General features: G+C 35.4%; 1 pseudogene; it reads right to left on the bottom strand.

Annotated features, from left to right (window-relative positions):
• Positions 1–9,217: 9,217 nt before the first annotated feature.
• Positions 9,218–10,644, bottom strand: LOC114383493 (annotated as a pseudogene).
• Between the last annotated feature and the right edge of the window lie 11,060 nt (positions 10,645–21,704).

The following is a 21,704-nucleotide window of genomic DNA, read 5'->3' as shown; positions in this document are numbered from 1 at the left end:
AAGAAGATGGAGCTAGAACGGCTGATCAAAAGGCTCTCAGAAAGTGGCATTGATGATGGTGAAGCAGCCGAGGAAGAAGAAGCAGCTGAGCAAGAAGAAGAAGAAGCTGAGGAAGAAGAAGAAGAAGCCGATGACGAAGATGCAGCAGAGGATACAGAATCCGATGATGATGATTCTGAAGCCACCCCATGATCATCAGACCTTTATATTTTTTTACTTTTACTAGCTAAAGGGGCATGTCCCTTGAACAATTACTAGTTATTGGTCTGTAATATTTGCACCTTAAGTTCATGCATTCTACTTTTGTCAAATTCTGTCTAAAAAGCGGGAGTAATAGTATTATGATTTTGAGCAGTAGGATACTATGTATGCAATAGTCGTAGTATGCATGATTGATACGATGCATGGCAGTAGGAAACGATGTATGCATGATTCATAATTTTGAGGGGGAGTTGTATGAATATGATCTTGAGGGGGAGACTGCTGCTGCTGAGGATGACTGATGTAAGCTACTAGAAGCTGATAGAAGATGCTGCAGTAAGAGCATGAAGACAGGGGGAGCAGAAAGCTGATGTCACAAGAGATGTCTTGACATCCTGGAAAGACTAGTAGCTGATAGAAGATGCTGCAGTAAGCATGAAGACAGGGGGAGCAGAAGCAGAAAGCGGATGTCACGTGAGATGTCTTGACATCCTGGAGAAGACTTGTAGATTTGCAACTTGAAGAATTTCCGCTGTGCTTGATTACTCTGATAATGAAAGTTGCTGATCCCACTTGCATAACTGCTCGTACCTGCTCAGGAAGTGTCTAAGTATGTTTTAGACAAAATTTGCCAAAGGGGGAGATTGTTAGTGCTTAGCTCTACTGAGTTTTAAAAGATTGGCTAAGATTTTGTTAAAACATAAGCACTTAGACAATGAAGGAAAGCTGGAGTTGCTGCACATGATGTCCAACGTTATGTCAAGGAATAAGATCGGGCTGCACAATGCACAAGGCAAGATAAAATGTCAAATGAAGAATTGAAGTTGCAGGATCCACGATGTCGGATACAATGTCCTGACATCCTGCCCGAAAATACTGGAGTTGCTGCACAATGCATAAGTCAAGATAAAATGTCAAATGAAGAATTGAAGCTGCAGAATCCACGATGTCGGACACGATGTCCTGACATCTGGCCCGAAAATACTGGACACATAAATCTGTTATATCTTTAACAGATTATTGTGCAGTTAGCAAGAGATAAGATGATCTATCTTCTGGAACGAATTAAAAGATAATTAAAGTTCGAATTTCAAAGTAGAAGAGTTCGTTCAGGGATTAAAGATTAAAGATAAAAACTAAAAGATCAAACTGTATCTTTTAGTTCTTTAACTGCAGATTTTCAGGAAGAATGATAGATCTCCTCCAGCACAAGCCGTTGCAGCCCAGAAACGCAGACTGCTATATAAACATGAAGGCTGCACGAGTTCTGTACCAAGTCCGGGATTGAAGAGTTGTTTTGTGAGTTTTGGGACTTGAGTGTTTTGTGAGCCACCTTGATGTTATCCTAACATCAAGTGTTGGACCTGTGTGTGTAGAGTTGATCTCTAGTGTGTGTAGAGTTGATCTCTAGTGTGTAGGGTTGATCCCTTTTGTTCAGAGTTGATCTCTGGTGTGTCTTTGATTTGTTTGTAAACACGGGAGTGTGATTGAGAGGGAGTGAGCGGGGTTTCTCATATCTAAGAGTGGCTCTTAGGTAGAGGTCGCACGGGTAGTGGTTAGGTGAGAAGGTTGTAAACAGTGGCTGTTAGACCTTGAACTAACACTATTTTAGTGGATTTCCTCCCTGGCTTGGTAGCCCCCAGATGTAGGTGAGGTTGCACCGAACTGGGTTAACAATTCTCTTGTGTTATTTACTTGTTTAAACTGTACACACTGTCAAACATAATCTCCATGTTCTGAAGCGTGATGTCGTGACATCCTGTACGACATCTGTCCCCAGTATCAGAATTTCAAATAGAATTGCACAAGTTTTTGCCCAATGAACTTTTCTTGACAAAGCAAGTGTTGAACAAAAACTTTTAGAAAGATGTTAAGAATTCTTATTGAAATTGGTGCCATGGTCACATATTTACAGCCATTTGATGGCTCTTGAAGAACCATGTTAAAAGTTGTGACTCTTGGCAATTTCTTCAAAACTAGCCACTTTAAAAGTTGTGACTTTCTCTTCAACACTAGTCACTTTAAAAGTTATGACTCTTGGAAAATTCTTCAAAAACCAGTCACTTTAAAAATTGTGACTCTTGGCAATTTATTTTTCAAAACCAGTCACTAGTAATCAATTACCATTATAGTGTAATCAATTACACATCAACAGTTGTGACTCTTCATGTTTAGATTTGAAAACCAACATTTAGAAATACTGGTAATCGATTACAAATGTTGTGTAATCGATTACACAAGTTTGAAAATGTTTTATCACAAGTTGTGACTCTTGAAATTTGAAATTCAAAATTCAAAAACATTGGTAATCAACTACATGCCCATGGTAATCGATTACTACTTTGTAAATCAGTTATAAAACTATTTTGGGCTTCTGGTAATCGATTACAGCCTTCTGGTAATCGATTACCAGAGAGTAAAAACTCAGGTAAAAGATTTTTCTTTGAAAAATTATTTTGAACAAATTGTGCTATTTTTCTTTGAAAAATTCTTTTAATGCTTTTCTTGAGGTTCTTGCATATCTTGAGTCTTCTCTTGAACCTTCACTTGAATCTTGATTCTTGATTGAATGACTCTTTGATTCTTGAAACTTGCTTGAATCTTGATTCTTGACTTGAGTCTTTGGCATCATCAAAATAAGCTTGGAAGCTTTTCTTCCACAATGTACACCCATATGGAGACATCAATAATCGCTTGATTGTGACAGAAACATCAATAATCCAACTATTTGATGTAGGCTCGTAACACAAAGAATGAATTATACTCAAGCTTGCAAGTGTAATCAAATTACTTGACTTAAGCACGCAACACAAGAAAATGGGTTGTACTAGAGCTGGAAGGTATAACCAAAATAGTATTCCTTATGAAATATATCTTGATATGGGTCATCGAACTATAAGGTATTAGCATCGCTAAGAGCAAGAAATCATGAACTACCATATTATCTATGCAATTAAGGCAAAACACCATACTACAAGCATACATAGAATTATAAGGTTTCTATAACAAGTATATAGCTTACATATAAGAAGTAATAATTAAACAGTCACTAAGGATGTATTTAACAAATCACAAGTTTCAACAATCGCATTTATGATCACACACTAAGAAAAGAAGGGATTAGCCAACACATGTTAACACATCGATTAAACACACTCATTCACAGCACACCTACAAGTTCAAGGTTCTTGATGACATTAATACACACATCAAGTTTTCAAGACAACTTGTATCACTTAATGGCTTGCCATGACATCCTACCGCACTTCATGAATTATAGAGATGGCCAGTCTCATAGCTCATGACTCAATAATGAATTTATGGTATAGCAGACATTAAGGATGCAAGGCACATACAAGCATTATTATTAAGTTTCATTTGATCATGTAGAAGAAAATACAAATAATAAGTCAAGCATGCTCAACAAAAGTACTCATAAGTAACCACATAGAGTGCATGCCAGAATATGGTAAGCACACAACTAAATGTGACACCCTCTACCCCTCACATACATGTACTAATAATAAAAGAAGTAAGAAATCAAAATTAATTAAAAGTTTTTAAAATGTATTTAAATACAAGTCTTTCAAAAGGGTAAAAGGCTCACATTCACTTTTCTAACATCATAATAAAACTTGTCCAAATAAATAATAAATTATCTCGGCTCAAAATAAGGTCGTCCAAGACTTCATGCAATTAATATAGAAACCTATACCCTAATGTCACATCCTATCAGAGCATTGTGTTCCTGTGCCCTCTAGCATGAGGTTCTTCATAGTCATCCACCCAATCATTTGCTCCCACGAACAAAAAGTTCAAGATCATCATAGGATCCAAACACAAATAGAACACGGGAAGTGAGTTATCACATTCCTAACTAATAGAGAGAAACTAGACAACATATAGGTATAAATATCATATAAATAAAATATAACTTACTTAAACATAGCTCATGTCATTCCATCACTTTGTCGCACAACATCACATCACAACACCACACACGTCTCATTCGTTTTCATGACATTCACATACTTAATGATCAAAACACAATATCATTACATCAATCCAGATCGATCAATAAACAGGCATTATGCAACAGATACACTAAGACTCAATCTTATATGTAATATGGTACCATGTCAGTGAAAAACCTCGTCGGGCGCCTAGGAGTACTTGACAAGACAAACTACACACTAGCAAGTCAGGTCACTCTCACTAGGTAAAATCATAGGGAGACCAGTCAGGGTCATGCTATTTTACGAGAATGCTCCACCCATATGGGATCAACACAGGCTTAAAGGAGCACTCAAATTGGGTGTATTTACCCCCAAGGCCTACATTCTGAAGAGTCCATCAGGGCCTCTCCCTCCTGATTCAGGTCCAACCCAGAAAATATTTTAGCACACATACTCTATCTATGAACTGTACAAAACACATGACTCCTCAATTGTTCTCAAAATAGTTTTATCTCGTCGTGCTTGTGATTAAACTCGTCGGGTCCCCACAGTGGTTCCCATCACAATACTCATCACGCATTAACTCGTCGCCCTTAAAGGGTCTTAACACTAACTTGTTGCCCTTAAAGGGTCTTATAGTCGTGTGATTGTACAATTCATAGCTCACAACTCAATGCACATAACATCTCAATATATTAGGAGTCAATACATACTCAATTTATCGCATATATTCAGTCTCAATCACAATGATATAATCTCAAAATAGCATGTTATCACACCTCATGAATCATACACGCTTTACCTATGAACTATGCAATACACACAACTACTCAATTATTTTCAAAATCATTTTAACTTGCAGTGCTTGTGATTAAACTCATCGGGTTCCCATAGTAGATCCCATCACAATACTCATCGCCTTAAAGGGTCTTACAATTGTGTGATTGCACAGTTCATAGCTCACAACTCGATACACATATCTCATCTCAATACACATGTATTTCACCATTCATCACAAGTTCAATTTGTCACATACTCACAATTTGAATCACCATTTCATAATCTCAACATAACAATTTATACAAAAGGTTTATCACAACATGGGGAGTAAAACACCTCAAATAATTTCACACAATTATATCAAAATCAATTAATCAAAATCATGGGCCAAAACATAAAAACATCAAGAGCACTCAAATTTATCAATCAATTCTCATCAGAACATCAATTGGTACGTAAAACACAACAATATTGTATTAATAATCGTAAAGGAAAAATTATAATTCAATAAACATTCCAAAATAAATCCCAATTTAATCCTTTAAGGATCCCTACACATGTTCATTCTAATCACAATTGCGATAAACTCATCTCTTACCTCTAAGCAGGCTCACTTGTGTATTGTGACAGCAATAGCAGCATCTCTAGTGGTTTCCTAAGGTTCCTCAAGTTTTTCCTCTGACTGCTCTGATAGGGTTCCCAGACGTTAGAAAGAAAGAGAAGGGATTGAAGCCTCTATTCCACTGTCTAAGTGAGATTAGTATTTCTCCATCCTCAAATATATTTTTGCAAATCCCAACGGTGAAGGTGTGAAAAATTGAATCACGATCTACATATCAAAATTTCACGACAATCCAATGGTTAACGACTCCAGGATTATTGTTTTACGGAAACAGTTTTGGGTTTCTGCGGGAAAAGAAAAAGCTATGATGGATAGGATATTTCCCTTTGATCAGACATTTTTTCTTAATTCCCAATGGTGAGAATGTTTGAAAATGAGAGCCAAACCTGGTGCTCAAATTGCACGACGATCCAATGGTGAATGAGTCTGAGATCATCATTTTTCTGAGACAGGTTTGGTGATAAGCGGGAAAAAGAGAGGGTTTTGGAAAGAGGAGAGGGAACAACGAAATTGAGAGGAAGAGGAGGCATCGTCGGTGTGAAAACTGACTTAGCACGTCTCTATTTATAGATAGGATACTCATAACCTAATATTTACTCTATTTATTTATTTTTATTATTTTATAAAAAAGAACTCTATTTTATTTCCTATCAAATGAATAAATCAAGTATAATTTTTTCTTCAAATCATTATTTTAATACAATTATTTCTCTTTATTTATTTATTTATAAAAACTTTACCATCTTCTAAAACTTTATTTATTTTTTACTAAAAAGCCTTTTTAATTTATTTATGAAAAATGAGATGTTACAGTGTTGAACAACTCAATTCAGCTAGCGAGAATCAAAACATTAGCGAATGATAATCCCCGGACAAAATTAGGGTCTGACAGGTGGTACTCAAGAAGATACCCCACTAGGTGACCCCAGGTCGCTTTAGTGAGGTGGAGTTCTAGCATGGATTTCACCCTCCCAAGTATACCATTTTCAAACAATAACAAAAATCTTCCCTAAGGATATAATTAACACTTTTTCACACATATGAATGGTTCTCAAAACAAGATTATCATCCAAAATAATCATAGTAATCTTTCATTATCAACACAATCACCTCATCAAATAACAGTCATATAGATTCAATTGATCATTCATATCTCACTCACCAATCATGAACTCTTACAAAGTTCATTAACATCATCATGAGACTTTCCACAAATTAAGTTCTCATACTCAAACATCATCACCAAGGTTATCAAACTCGAGAGTTTACTTAGACTCATAAGAGTTTCATAAACTCGACTTGTGGACTCAACTTATAGACTCGTAAGAGTCCACTTCATGTAAAAATAATAATAAAATATCTATAAATAACATATCAATTAAACATTTCAACAATATAATAAAGTAAAATAGTAAATCATAAATTTCACAATACTTAAATAACCAAGTCTAGTAATGCATCACTACTAGATAATAACTTACAAATGTTATAGTAATGGTAGATCATTCCCATCGAGGATTTGATATTATTAGAAAATAAGAGTTTGATGTTATTAAAGGTGAGAATTTTTGTATTTGAGAATAACACACTAGTCTGATATGTAATATTAATAGAGATAAACTTGAAAAAGAAAAAAAATGATAGCTGATAGCAATGATTCTTAAAGCAATGGTATTGAGAATGAGTTACGTTATAGTGCAGTGCAGGCATGGAACTACAACATATAGGTGTAACATACCATTGATATATAACTATGACCATGATATGGTTCATTGTTATCGAAAATTTAATTTATTTGTTATCATTAGACACATGAGATGGTGAAACTAGTATCTAGGCATGTTGTCTTATTTCCAATCATATATGGTTGTATGATATTAATTTCATGCTGTCATTTCAGGTTAGAAGTGGTATTATTTAAAATTATTGGTTTTGTGGGTGTTCAGTATGATTTGACAAGTGATAGGTCTTGAATAATGTGAATCTGTTCTTTGCTCAATTATATTTGGCATACAATACTGTTTTGTACATGTTTAAGCTAATGGAAAATAAGTTGGTAGTCATATCTCTTTTAGTCATTGATAAGGATTATCAAGATTAGTACTGTTTGAAGGAATTACATATGTGGATTGAGTAGTTACCCTTTGATAAGGATTAAACCATCCCTAGTTTTGTTGGAGTGCATGTGTTCTGATCTAAAATTAAGTAGTACACTTTTGATTTGTGTGTTGGTGCTTAGGTATGATGTGACTGATTGGGTTAGTGAAAATTGATTGGGTAGGGTCTGAGCAGAAAGCTGGTCCATATATTGTCTACCTTGCTTTTTTTGGTTTCTTGGGCAATTTTTAGGTATCCCATTTCTTCAATTTTTGAATCTTTGATACTAGTTTAGGTGTGTGAACTGCAATGCATTGATTGCTGGTGTTGCTGCAATGTTTGAATGTTTTGATGTAATTGCTAGGATAGCAATAACTCCCCTAAGGCTACCTACTTTGCTGCTTTTGTTCCTCTGGTCAACTGCTGGACTCTTTCTCATCATGCTGACTAACTAGCCAGTAGGTTCAATATCCTTTAGAAGTCCAACTATATGTTGCATGCTTGGTCATTTGAGAAGGGAGATAGGTATTTTATGTGGAAACATTTATATTGAAATAGAATTCAATTCTTAAAAAAAAGAAAAAAAAGAAGCATGTTTGCCTGAAGTATAGCTTTTAGAAAGATGACTAAAATGTTGTTTTGAAGTTAATGGCTTTCTAATGAGCTTGATGCAAATATTTATGGTCATGTCTAACTTTGTCCCCCATTTTGTTATCCTATTTAGTTTAGTGGAATTTGCTTAATGAGTTAAGGGTTTTGGTAGGAAGAAGAGGTGTGACTATAATCAATTTAAATTATGAATAAGAAGAAAATATTGATCAGAAGGGAGCATTTGGCATACATAACATAAAGAAGGGAAGTTTAGCATATTTACTTTGAAAGAACGTTTCTTTCAGTTAATTCGATTTGAGAAAGGTCCTCTCTCTGTCTTTCTGTCTCTCTCTGCCATCTTTTGTCCTCACCATTATCTGACACACTGCTCCCCTCTATATGGCGTAAACTCGATAGCTGATAGTGCAAGCAAACCAAAGCAAGCACCCCCACTTTTTTTGGGGGGGTTCTCTAATCTGAATCTCCCTCTCCTAAAACTAAACTGTGCATTCCTCTTTGTCTATTAAAACCTGCTTTTTTGTCCTCCCACACCACCTCTATAAGCAACTCCTATTTAGTGCTTCACTACCAAAATCCACCTCCAAAGCTCTTTCTCTCCCCTTCATCTTCTACTTCCTTTTATTACTCTAATTCTACTCTCTTTTAACCAAATCATCTTTTTTCTTTTCTTCTAACCAACCTTGTCTACAACATAAGGTTTTCTCTATCTTGTTGTTCTTCTTCATCTCCAATTGAGTTTAATTAAAAAGAAGAAAGCTAGCAAGCTACAAGGTTTGTTTGTAGCTGTCTTCATTGATTATGAATATGATCTTTTCGCTGAGACATAGATACATTTAGTTTGTTTCTCTCTCTCTCTCTCTCTCTCTCTTTTGAAGAGATAGATAGAAATTGGAAAATACCCAGAGTGGGATAAAAAAAAGGACTATGAAAAATACATAAAAGAAATGAAACTTGTGCAAATGAAATCACATTATCAACGCAGATTAAACAATTTACCGTCCATTTTCTTTCCTCAAAGTTGTAGATGTTGGAACCTTTGACACAATTCCCCTTGAAGGAACCTCCCCAGGAAATTAAGAGGAAAACATTTTTTAATCAATCTGATTTTGTGCAGTTTAAGAATAACCATTTATACTGTATAAAAAAAACATTTGTCAACATTGAACAGTTGTCCATGAAGATTTTCCAATTACCTGCTTCTTTATCAAAGATTTGTCTTCAACAGAAGTTTTTGGCTGGTTGAAACTATTCTGGAATGTCTTAAATGCTCGTTTGACTATGTCCTTATCCCCCATGTTCTCCATAATTAAAGATCTCCTCATGGTACTTTGAGGAGCTGGATCAGGATTACTTGGAGGCAAGGTCAAAGACATGTGCAAAGGTTTGTTAGCAAATTTTCTACTCTCCCTACTAGAAGTAATTTGTCTCCTAGTCAAAGATGGAGAGCTTCCCTTTCTAGTTGAAGAAGCAGGTGTCACTGTTTTGGTAGGAGTTTTTGATGCAGGCTTTGAACTTTGTGGTGTTGAAATTGGGGATGCCTTAGAAGTAGGTAGCATTGATTTCTTCTTAGTCTTGGCTGCATTGCTACCCTTACTCATAGACTTAACCTGTCCAAAATAAATGATGAGCAATTAAAAACCAGGCTAACCAAATACCTAACCTTTAAGAAAGAACATGAATTTGATGGATATATGAATTAAAGCAAACCTTAGATTCCTTTGGATGATTCAATTTCACATCTTTTACTTCAACTTTTGAAGCCTTTATAGTCTCCTTGTACACAACATGTGAAATTTCCTTCACATCTTCCGCTTCAATGTTGTTGTTAGGACTTTCCACTTGTTTCTTGCATACATTTTCAGGTTCATTTATCTTGTAGGAACTATGTCATCTACTTTCCAGTTCCTTGTTTTGTACCTGAACTGATGAACTTTGGTAATCCCTTGAAACTGCAAATTCCTCCTCAGATTCATTAACATGAGTCCTATGGATCTCACCAACAGAACTATTTTCATGCTCAACCCTTTCACCGGAACCTTGAGTGTTGTTGGATATATCATGTTTTGCATCAGTGTTACCACTCAAATCTATTCCATTATGTTCTTCTGATCCGAAAGAATCTTTCTCCCTTTGCTTCTCTTGAGCCAACAATTCGGCTTTCCGGGCAGCAACCTTCTTGTAATGAGCCTCAAAGTAGGCTTTCTTCTGGGCCATTGATCCAGGTGTGGCACACTTCTCAACCTCTTCCAAGTACTTGTTTGGAGAGAAAAAGGACCATCTCTCCCAAGACAAGGAATCATTCTCAAATCTACCAACCGAAACAAACACTTGCAAAGTAGGATTGGAAGCAACAACACTCTCTCCCATCTGCTTCAATATTAGGGAAAAAAACAAAAAACTTGTGTGCATAATTGAAGACAACCAACACAAGGAGACAACTCACAAACAACACCAAAAAGAACACAGGATTTTAACAATCATAAATTGGGATATGTAATCCAAATCCAAGTCCAAGACCAACCATAGAGCAAGACAGATTTGCAAGGAACAAATAATAATATTAATGAAAAAAGAAATCAATTTCTAATCTGAAACAACCTTATGAAAAATGGGGTTTACCTTCTTATCTTCAAACACTGTTGCATCCACAAGAAATTCACCCATGAAAGTAAATTAGTACTTAGCCAATACACCAAAGACACACAGAAGCTATGCACAGTGTGGCCTGTAAAGAAGTAATTGGGGAATAATCATTCCTAGATATCTCACTAAAAAGACCAGGAGTAAAATGCTCCCAATGGGACAAAAAGAAAGAGTCTTGAAAATAATTATGCAGAAAATGATGACTAAGGGAATAGCAGGGACATGTGCATGTGGATTTTAGAGTGAGAAAATATCAGAATATGAGAATACTTTTTTTTTCTTTTTTTTCCTTTACATCAATTTCTACTTCACTTTTCTACAATAACGACACCCTTTGTCTGCTTGTGGTACCTGAGGAAACTTCTAAGATGAAAAATTCAATCATAAACAATCCAATATCCCCCAAAAGCAAGAACTAGATCACAACTGTGATTGCATTCCTAAAGAAGATTTAACTTTTAATGGTAATAAGTACCAACCTCTAATTGAATCATATATGGCAATTCTCTGATCCCCAACTATACAATATCCAGTTAAAGGAACAAGATTGGGGTGCTAGATTCTACCAAGAAATTTTAGGTCTCTTGCAGCCTCTTCATCTGTCAATGTAGAACCAGCAACCAAAACCAGATGTGGAATTAAAGGTTGTTTATTTCAAGCTGCAATAGATTGAATAATATCATCCTGTTTCTGCTGCTTTTCTTTCATTTCTTTAATCTCAGTAACCAAAGTTGTATACAAAGGTATACTAAGCATAAGAAAACATATACAACAACTTCTTTTATCAATTTAACTTTGGAAACAAATGTTGTCATTTGAAATAATCAACAAAAAATACCTACGTGTACAAGTGTATATTCTGCCAATATAAGTGGTCATTGTTTTTCTTCATCAACAACTCAATATAAATTCTAGTTATTGCTGTTTGATTTACTGTTTTCAGTCATTAATTGATGAGTTTGATTTACATGGTTGTTTCAGGAGCTTGGGTTGTAATCCAATCTAAACTATATTGAGACAAAACAAGTAACAACTCTTAAAATATTTTTGTTTCAGAGGTTAGACACCTACCAAAAATTGCTAGTTTTTATCTTTTGTTTGAATGAAACATGATGATTGTATATATTTATGTAGGTCCTTGATGATGGTATATATTTATGTAGGTCTATGTGATATATTTATGTATAATATTTTGTTTTGCATGTATTTCCTAGGATTATTTGCTATCAACATGGCAAAAGTTTTGACACTAGATAAAGACAATAGGTCTGGTCTATTCTGTATTGTTGCCCTCAAATCTTCACCCAATTACTTATATTAAAGGACCATGGCTACTCCACCTGCCTCGCCTCCTCCTCCTTCTCCTCCTGCTCTTCCTCCTCCTCCAGACGCATCAGCGTCTCCGTCTACCGTGAAGCAGACATGCAAAGCGACGCGGCTAAGATTGTTGGCCACTAGATCACCTGGTGCAGAGAGACAAATGGTCAACATTGATCCTGCTACTGTTGGATCAAGTGGCCTCGGAATAATTAAGAAGGGGGGGTTGAACTAATTATTAATGTACCTTGACTATTTAAAAATCTATCCTTCTTAATGTTACTAGATTTAATTAGGCTTTTACTACCAAGTTAAGAAAGTAAAGAACAATAATTGAAATTTAACCAAAAGTAAAAGCGATAATTAAAAGTGCACAGCGGAAATTAAAAGTGTCGGGAAGAAGAAGACAAACACAAGAATTTTATACTGGTTCGGCAATAACCCGTGACTACATCCAGTCCCCAAGCAACCTGCGGTCCTTGAGATTTCTTTCAACCTTGTAAAAACCTTTACAAGTAAAGATCCACAAGGGATGTATCCTCCCTTGTTCTCTTTGAACAACCAAGTGGATGTACCCTCCACTTGAACTGATCCACAAGAGATTTACCCTCTCTTGTTCTCAGTTACAGCAACCCAAGTAGATGTACCCTCTACTTGTACCATAAAGGATGTACCCTCCAATGTGTTAAGACAAAGATTTCTCAGGCGATTAGTCCTTTGAATCTTTGTAAGGGGAAACAAAAGATATCTCAGACGGTTAGTCCTTTGAAATCTTTTGTTTAAGGGAAAGGGAAGAATCAAAAGAATTCTTAGACTGTGTCCTTTTGAATTCTTTGAAAAGGGAGAAGGGAGACACAAAAGAATTCAGGTGGTTAGTCCTTTGTTCTTTTGGAAAAGGGAGAAAAGAGACACAAAAAGAATTATGGCGATTAGTCCTTGTTGAATTCTTTTTGGCAAAGGGAGAAGAGAATGAAAAGATATAGCATACTTTTGTTTTCTGCAAAAGAAACAAGGTTTGGAAAACAGAAAACTTAGAAAGCTTTTTGGCAAAGGAAGAAGATGAAGAAAGATACGTAGGAAAGTTTCAAAATTTCTCAAAAGGTGTTCAAAGAGGTTCAAAAGTTGTAAAAAAAAGTTTTTTGAATGCAAGTCAAGGTCTTGCTTTTATAGACTCTTCATGTCTGGTCAAAAAAAGCATTGGAAGAGTTAGAAAATCTTGAGAAAACCATTGGAAGAGTTACATCTCTTGACTTTTTATTAAGAACTTGTCACTGATAATCGATTACCATAACCATGTAATCAATTACACAAAGCATTTTATGGAAAGATGTGACTCTTCACAATTGAATTTGAATTTCAATGTTTAGATATACTAGTAATCGATTACCAATATATTGTAATCGATTACACCATTTAAAAAACATTTGGAACGTTGCAAATACAGTTAAAAGCTTTTGAAATTAAACTTTACCATTGGTAATCGATTACAAGAAACTAGTAATCGATTACCAGAGAGTAAATACTCTGGTAACTTAGAAAAATTTGGAAAAACTTTTCTTGTAAAACAAAACTGTGCTATGTTTGGTTTTTGAAAAATCTTTTTCAATACTTCCCTTGTGAAGTCTTGACTTGTTGCTTTTTGGTTTCTTCTCTTGAATCTTGAATTCATCTTTTCTTGAATCTTGATTCTTCTTGATGTCTTTTCTTTAATCTTGATCTTGAACTTGTTGACTCAATCTTGACATCATTCTTTTGGGCTTCTTTTTGTCATCATCAAAACTACTTGAATCATACTTGATTCATCATTATGAAGCTTGCTTCTACAGCTACCGGCAAGGCCGATGGTCCCCACCAGAAGAAATTAAGAACATATTTGGGGATTGCCACGCGTGATAAGGTCGACATGACATATGAGACCTGAAAGGAAGTCTCTGCTGCTCAGAAGGAATTGATATGGGAGAATATTCAAGTATTTTAGTTTTCTTCTTACATTTTTTAATAGCCAAAATTCATAGTTTACTTACAATAAAACCTAATTTTTTATTTGTCAGGTGGAATTTCAAATCGCTGAAGCTTCTGGCAGTAGGACAAAGAAGAAAATTCTTCAGACTGTCGGCGAGAGGCGGCAACAGTTTAAATTGGACTTGACTAGGAAATGGGCCCTTGCAGCTGATCAGGATGGTGTGGATGACACTGTCTGTGAAAAATACGGCATTAGCAAGGAGAAGTGGGCCCAGTTTTGTCAGACATGCAGATACCCTTCTTGGGAGGTATGTTCTTTGCCATTTTAGTTGTTTTCCACAAAAGATTCAATTGTTATAATTCATTGTAGTAATTTGTACCATTAATGTTTGATTCTTTCAGAATGGGCGGAAAAAGGCACAGGCCATCCAGAAGCAAAACACTGCCCCCCACGTGTTGTCTCGTGGGGGATATGAATATTTAGAACAAAAGCTAATGGCTGAGAATACCAAAAAGAAACTGGAGGAAGCTGCCTAGTCTGGAACCACTGATGGCATCATTGACCCTTCATCTCCCATCAGATGCCACATAAAGTGGAAGATGGTCCGAACTAAGAAAACTTGGCAGATGACGTCTGAGAAGATCGTAAGTCATTTTCAATTAAGAATTCTAACTATGTTTGTTTATTCTGTGAATGCCTAAGACAAATATATTTGTTCTGTACAGGATTCTTTGGAGGAGCAGGCATCACAGGGATCGTTGATCCCTCATGGACGTCAGGATGTCTTGACTACTGCCATTGGGCGACCAGACCACCCTGGTCGTGTCCATGCTCCTGGAGCCGGTGTCACCATCAAGCAATATTTTGGATCGGCTCCATGAATGTCCCGTAGCTCTTCCTCCCTACCTCCTGAAGACCTACAGCAGCTGACCCAACAACTCAAGGACCAGTTAGAAGAGTCGATCACAAAAAAAGTGACTTGGCAGCTGATGGCATCTTTCAGCCAGATGTAGTCCCAATTTCAATCCCAGATGCAATCTCAGGGACTTACACTGCCTCCTGAGCCTATGGTTGGTCCCTCAAGTCCTCGTGTTAGTACAAAGGAGAGTTATGTTGATCCCTCATGGAATGATCCTGAGACGGGTGACTCAGATAAGTGTGGGTTGTACATCGAAGCAAATCCTCCCCGCCTGGTTGCCCTAGGAAGAGTTTATGAGGGATCAATAGTTCACAACATTCCTTTGTAGCCTGGCCAAGTGAAGTTTGGTGTTGAGGAGGTTAAAGATGCATGGGCTCCTGTTCCTGTACCCACTGATGAGGTTACCTTAGTGGGGCAGACACTTAACACCTTCCTTACTTGGGCGACACATCTCGTGAAGCCTTTATCAGAACATGTATTTTACTTTGATTATATACTTATTTTTTTCAATTAATTTATTTAGCTTAATTATTTAACTATGTTTGATTAGCAGGCAGCTATTTCTCCAGCAAAACCTCCACAAAGGCCGAATCCTGAGGTCGATGATCCGCTATATCTGATGACATTGACCATCCTAGAGCTTTTCATGAAGCCTTTTTAGGTTAACTAGGATGTTACCATGTTCGAGCTGTACATAAAGCATGAAGATCTTTCTAAAATTGCACACGGTGGTCAATGTCTCAGCATATTTGTCATACAGTTGTGGATTCTGTAAGTCAATTTAGCTTACTATTAATTACCTAAGTTATTGCTTTAAATTCATACATAATTAACTTTGTCTTAACAACAACAGGCATCCGATTGAAACAAGTATGCGAGCGGGGAATTCCTATGTGTATGGATTCCTCGAGTCACAGTCTATTCAGAGATCTAGGCAATCACAGTTTGACTCCGAAAGTTACATCAAGAGTTGGATGCAGAGTTCAAAACGCGATGTCTACCTTGGAGCCTACTTAAATGGGTAAGTCAAACAAAACAACTGAATTTAAATAATGTATACTACTACAATAACCCATATTCGTCTCCACTGCAGCGAACACTGGCAAATGGTGGTCATTCTGCCGAAGGAAAACCTTGTTGTCTGGTTTTGTTCCTTGCATAACAGGCCAGACAACTACCTTAAGGGAATAATTAACAGGTCTGTGTTGTTTTCAATACATTTTCATTGGCATTACTCAACAACATAAATTTTTAAATGTTCCTCGTATTCAACAGTACTTTGAAAGAACTTGATGATACTCCACAGCCTAAATCCAAGGCTGCCGCTAGGTGGATTGTCGTTAAGGTTTGTGATTTAAATAAAACTTCTACTTACATATACTGTTTATGTGTGTGTACACTAATTGTAGTTAACATTTAATTAATATCCAAATTTCATTATGTATTTAGTGTAATAGACAAAAAGGAAGCACTAAGTACGGCTATTACATCATGCACTGGATGTCCACCATCATCTTAGGAAGTTTGAGGAATAACTGGGAAGCGGTAATTGTTTATTTCAAACAAAGTTGATTTTCTTATAATTGGTATTACATTGTAAATTTATCTTTTATTTAATTATGCAGTATTTTAACGATGCCAGACCATTGGAGCCAGAGAGATTAAAGGCGCTTCGCATCCAGTGGGCACAATATTATCTTCGACCTAGAGATCAAACTTAGGATGTTAGGGAATTCATTTTAGCTTACTTAATTAGTTTACACTACTTGGTTTACAATTTTGCAATTTGCTATGTCATTTGAACATTGAATGTTATTTATTGATAGTTCTTAATAAATCATTTATTCATATTTATCAATCCATAGTTTACTGTAGCTTTATGCTAAAAACTGCTTGAAAGAAGAATGCAAATGATGTTTGCTGTGAATTCTGGTCTGAAATTGCTTTTTACAAGTTAAATTTTGGGTTTTTTGTAAAAACAAAATGTGTATATAAAAAAAACCTTAAAACAACATCGATTATTTACAAAAACCGATGTTAATATACACAAACAACATCGATTTTTGAAAAAAAAAATGATGTTAGCATACAACTTAACATTGATTCTTCCAAAAAATGATGTTATTTACGCATATTAACATCGGTTATTTACAAAACCCGATGTTAATCTTCAAAACATTAACATCGGTTCTTATAAGAACCGATGTTAACTCACACATTAACATTGGTTTTTATACAGAACCGATGTTAAAGTTTCTAACTTAACATTGGTTTTTATATAAGAACCTATGTTAACATCGGTTTTTCTAGAAAACCGATGTTAATGTATGCGTTAACATTGGTTTTGTATAAAAAAACGATGTCAACGTTCAACATTTATACACTTATTTTGGTGTAGTTCTTAATATATAACATCGGTTATTTAGATAATCAATGTTGTTATTTTATGTTAACATCGATTTTAGAAAACCGATGTTAACCATAATACTTTCAACATTGGTTATAAACCAATGTAGAAAGTCATAAATAATCGATGTAAAAAGCATATTTTCTAATTGTGAAACTACTTAACCAAACATTATGAAAAACATAATGTTACAAAGACCAAATGGAATGCCATCAGCAACAAAATCAATTGTACTAGTGGAGCAAAGAACCACAAAGCATTGTTCCTTTGTTCCTCACTATCTCCTCAACAAGTTGTCACATAGTAGAAAAGACAAGTTGATAACACAATTATTTGAGGAAGGCATTGATCCCACAATGAATACCAATGGAGTTTTTTCAAACTATAGGGTATGCCATGACTCAACCAGAGTTTTTTCGCCACTACCGGAAGTTACAAGAAGACAACCCACACGACACTGTATGGCTAGATCAAATACCAAAGGGAGCAATGGACCTTGGCATAGGATGAGGAATAACGATGGGGACACATGACCACTAATTTGGTAGAGTCACTAAACTCAATGCTAAAAAAAATTCAAAATTTTCCAATCAGAGCCTTAGTCAGAGCCACGTATGAGAAGTTAAACAAATATTTTGTTGACCGTAGGACTTAGGCTAATGCAATGATCACCTCCGGACAAGTTTACACAGTTATTGCAGCCAATTTCATCACCAAAAAAGAAACCAAGTCCAACACTCACTTCGTTCAACAGTTTGACCACCAAAGATTTCAATTTCAAGTTGAGGAAAGAGTGAATACAAGAGATAGGCATCGAATACAAGAAACCCTAGTAGCTACTGAAACCGACAATGCGTTTCGCTCTCTCGATACAATGAATCAGAATTCAATGCCCCAGGGAAGGGAAACTATGGAAAGTGATTTACGCGGGAGCAAAATGGAAGGTGTTGTGCTCAGCTATGTCGATCACCGGTGGTAGAGAGAGTGGGCAAAACGATGTCGTTTACGGAGAATTGTATTTTGTGAGAATGAGAAGAATATAGGAGAAAAGTGGAGAGAGAGGGAGGGTGATAGTGATTTTAATATAAAAATAAAAAAATCATTTTTAAAATAATGATGATGGTGAATATATGTAGTATTAGACTTAATTATGCTAATAATATATATGTAGTATTAGACTTAATTAAAAATTCAAACGTGCTTTCAAGGACCAAAGTGTCAGTAAGTGATTAATTTCAGGAACAAAAATGTCAACAAATTGTTAAGCTTAAATACCAAATCCAAAAATCAATTTTTTTGTCACGTTGTAGCCGTAGATGACACATGACAATCACATGGAGAATGTCAGTTGTCATGTCATGAATGGAAGTACCATGTACATACAACTGTTCGAGTTAATGGAGAAAACTAACAGGATGACTTATTTGTTATACTTTGCAAATTAAGGGACAAAATTAAAAATTTTCATCTTTCAAGGATCTAATTGTCAACGCCTAACAAAATCAAAGATGAAAATAAGTGTTTACCCTTAATTAATAAAGAGATAGAGTTAGAGTTGGAATTAATAGTTTAAGTTGCTAAAGTATATAATTAATTGTCATGAATCTTAATTAGGGAGTTTAAAGATTCAATTAGAGCACCTAAACTATTTGGGCCTTAACCCAAGTGGGTTAAGACCCACTACACAAGGCAACACAACCCTAGGATGACCTAGGGGTGTGCACTGGCTTTGAGAGGAGAGGGGGCAAAGGTTTGCAAACTCTCCCCTGCTTTGGGAGGCTTGATTGAGAGGATTGAAGGGATTTTTGTGGAGATTAGAGGTAAGATTTTAAGAAAAGCTTTGTCATTTCAATTTTTCTTCCATTTTATAATTTGAAATTCTCATCATCTTCTCCCAAACATATATGCATAGAATCATTTGATAGAAACAAGTGTTCCATTGCTCATCAATTTTTGGTTTCTCCCTTCAAGGTATGGCGGGGGGGGGGGGGGGGGGGGGTTGGTGTTCTTATTTCTCTCATGCTTGTTTGATGTTGGACTTCATGTTAGAAGTCATGGGTATTGTGGCAATGGGGCTCACGTTGGAATGGCAAAAAATAATAAAGAGTTGAAAAATAGAGGAGTTGCCACCAACATTTATAAAAAGGAAATACCGGAAAAAATCATTTTTAGAAAAAAATGGTCTTTGGAACCAAATTCAAGTTCGGGAATTCATTACGCATAGGAAATGTATTAACACTCTACAACATACGTTATAAAGACAGTTACCTTTAGTTAAATGTGAAAAAGTATTATAACTTTAAATTTATTTATTTTAACCCTCAAAACAAAACAAGCAAATGTTTATATTTTTTATTGTTATTTTCAACAAGAAATTTTTTAATATTAAGAAGAAATCAATTAATAAGAAGAATAGAATTGTTATTGTACTTTTTTACCTTTTAAATTTATATATATATTTTTTCTTTTTAGCTCAACAGGAGCGATCTCTTACTCGTAAGTATCTTGTACAATTACATAATTCTTTTGTAAAAATATTTTTTATTGTTTTAATTCATTTTATATATTTTAAAAAACTTTCACGATAATCAAATTAGAAGTACTTCTAGAGGTCATCATTAAACTTTTATAACTCTAATAACAATTAAGGCGAAAATACATTGAAAGTTGTTATTACAAAAACCTTTATTATTCTTCTTAAAAAAAGTTTTTTTAATTACTACTTTTATTTCATAACAGGAATTAAGTTACAAGATAAAGTATAATAAAATGTTTCTACTTCTAATTTATACTATATACTACCTTTTTGTTTATAGCACGTTTGTTTTTTATTATTATTATTACTACCTTTTATAGAAAATTTGTTTCTCATCTTTTATACTTTTAACACCAAGAGACTAAATTTGAAAATTAAAATCTAACAAAACTAATGAACCAAATTGTTTTGAATCAAGGCAAGAAAACTATTCTTCATTATCTAGCAAAAATGATTGGCCTTCTAGACCCCAAACGAGATCAGTTCGTGCGAGATCAAACGGCCAAGAACCAAGCTTAAATAGTACATGATATAACTTGTAATTTAAAAATGATATATATAAATGGATACCACATTGCCACATCATATAATCACACTTTCTACATGTCCTTCATGCTTTACATGTCTCATGACACCTAAGCACACTTAGTGGAGAATCTTGAACATGATCTTGGATTAGTGAGCTGAACCCTAGCTAAAATTCACTAATCATAATTAGTGAAATTTGGGCTCCAAAATTTGGCTCCAAAATTTGGCTCCACAAATTCAATTTCAAATTCAAGTGAAATTTGAATAGAAATTCAAATTTCCTTCTAATTTTGTGTGACACTTAGGCTATAAATAGAGGCCATGTGTGTCCATTTTTTCAACTTTGATCATTTGAGAATTACACTTCAAAGTTCAGACCTCATTAGAGGCATAAAATTTCATGCTCCTTCTCTCCTTCTCCCTCCACTCATCTTCTCCTACCTTCAAGCTCTTATCAATGGCTTCCTATGGTGGTGAGCTTGTTCTTGAGTCATCTTCTCGTTGAAGTGGCATCTCCAATCACCTTTCCTCCTTCTCCATTCCACTACCATTGATCTTCATGAAGCAAAGGACTCCATTGATGAAGAAGATCCAAGGCCTACAAGCTCAATATTAAGCTACATCAATATATGCCTGCGAACTTTGCGGATTTAGTGTTTGCGGGCGAGAGAATTGCAGTAGGTTTGAGGAAAGGGAAATTTAATTATGGCATGTGATTTCATCGTGATTTGTTCTATTTTGGTTTTCCTTTTTCTTTACGCGCCTTGTTTCCCTCTCGAGTAATGCATCATCGCTGGTAGGTCATCTACTGTCGCGTATGTTGTTACGAAAGGGGATGCTAGCTTTAGAGGCTAGTGAGATTTGTTTACAATTACCCATGGAAAATGTCATTGAAGGTGGACCCTTAGATCTATGTCGTTAGGCTGCCAAATTAGGGACACAGAGCTTTCTTGTTCTTTGTCTTAAATTTTTCCTGCTCATAGACATTAGGTTCTTTTCTTTGCATATAGTGCATGCCGCATAATTTAAGAGTTTTGCATATCACAGTTAGTGATTCATGTCATATTCGTTGAATATCTTATAGAATCATGTTAGTATGATTCAATGCATTTTGTGCATCTTC

The sequence above is a fragment of the Glycine soja genome, chromosome 14 (assembly GCF_004193775.1).
Source record: "Glycine soja cultivar W05 chromosome 14, ASM419377v2, whole genome shotgun sequence".
Taxonomy (NCBI): Eukaryota; Viridiplantae; Streptophyta; class Magnoliopsida; order Fabales; family Fabaceae; genus Glycine; species Glycine soja.
Note: the sequence above shows the minus strand (reverse complement) of the source record. Positions and strands in the feature narration are given on the sequence as shown.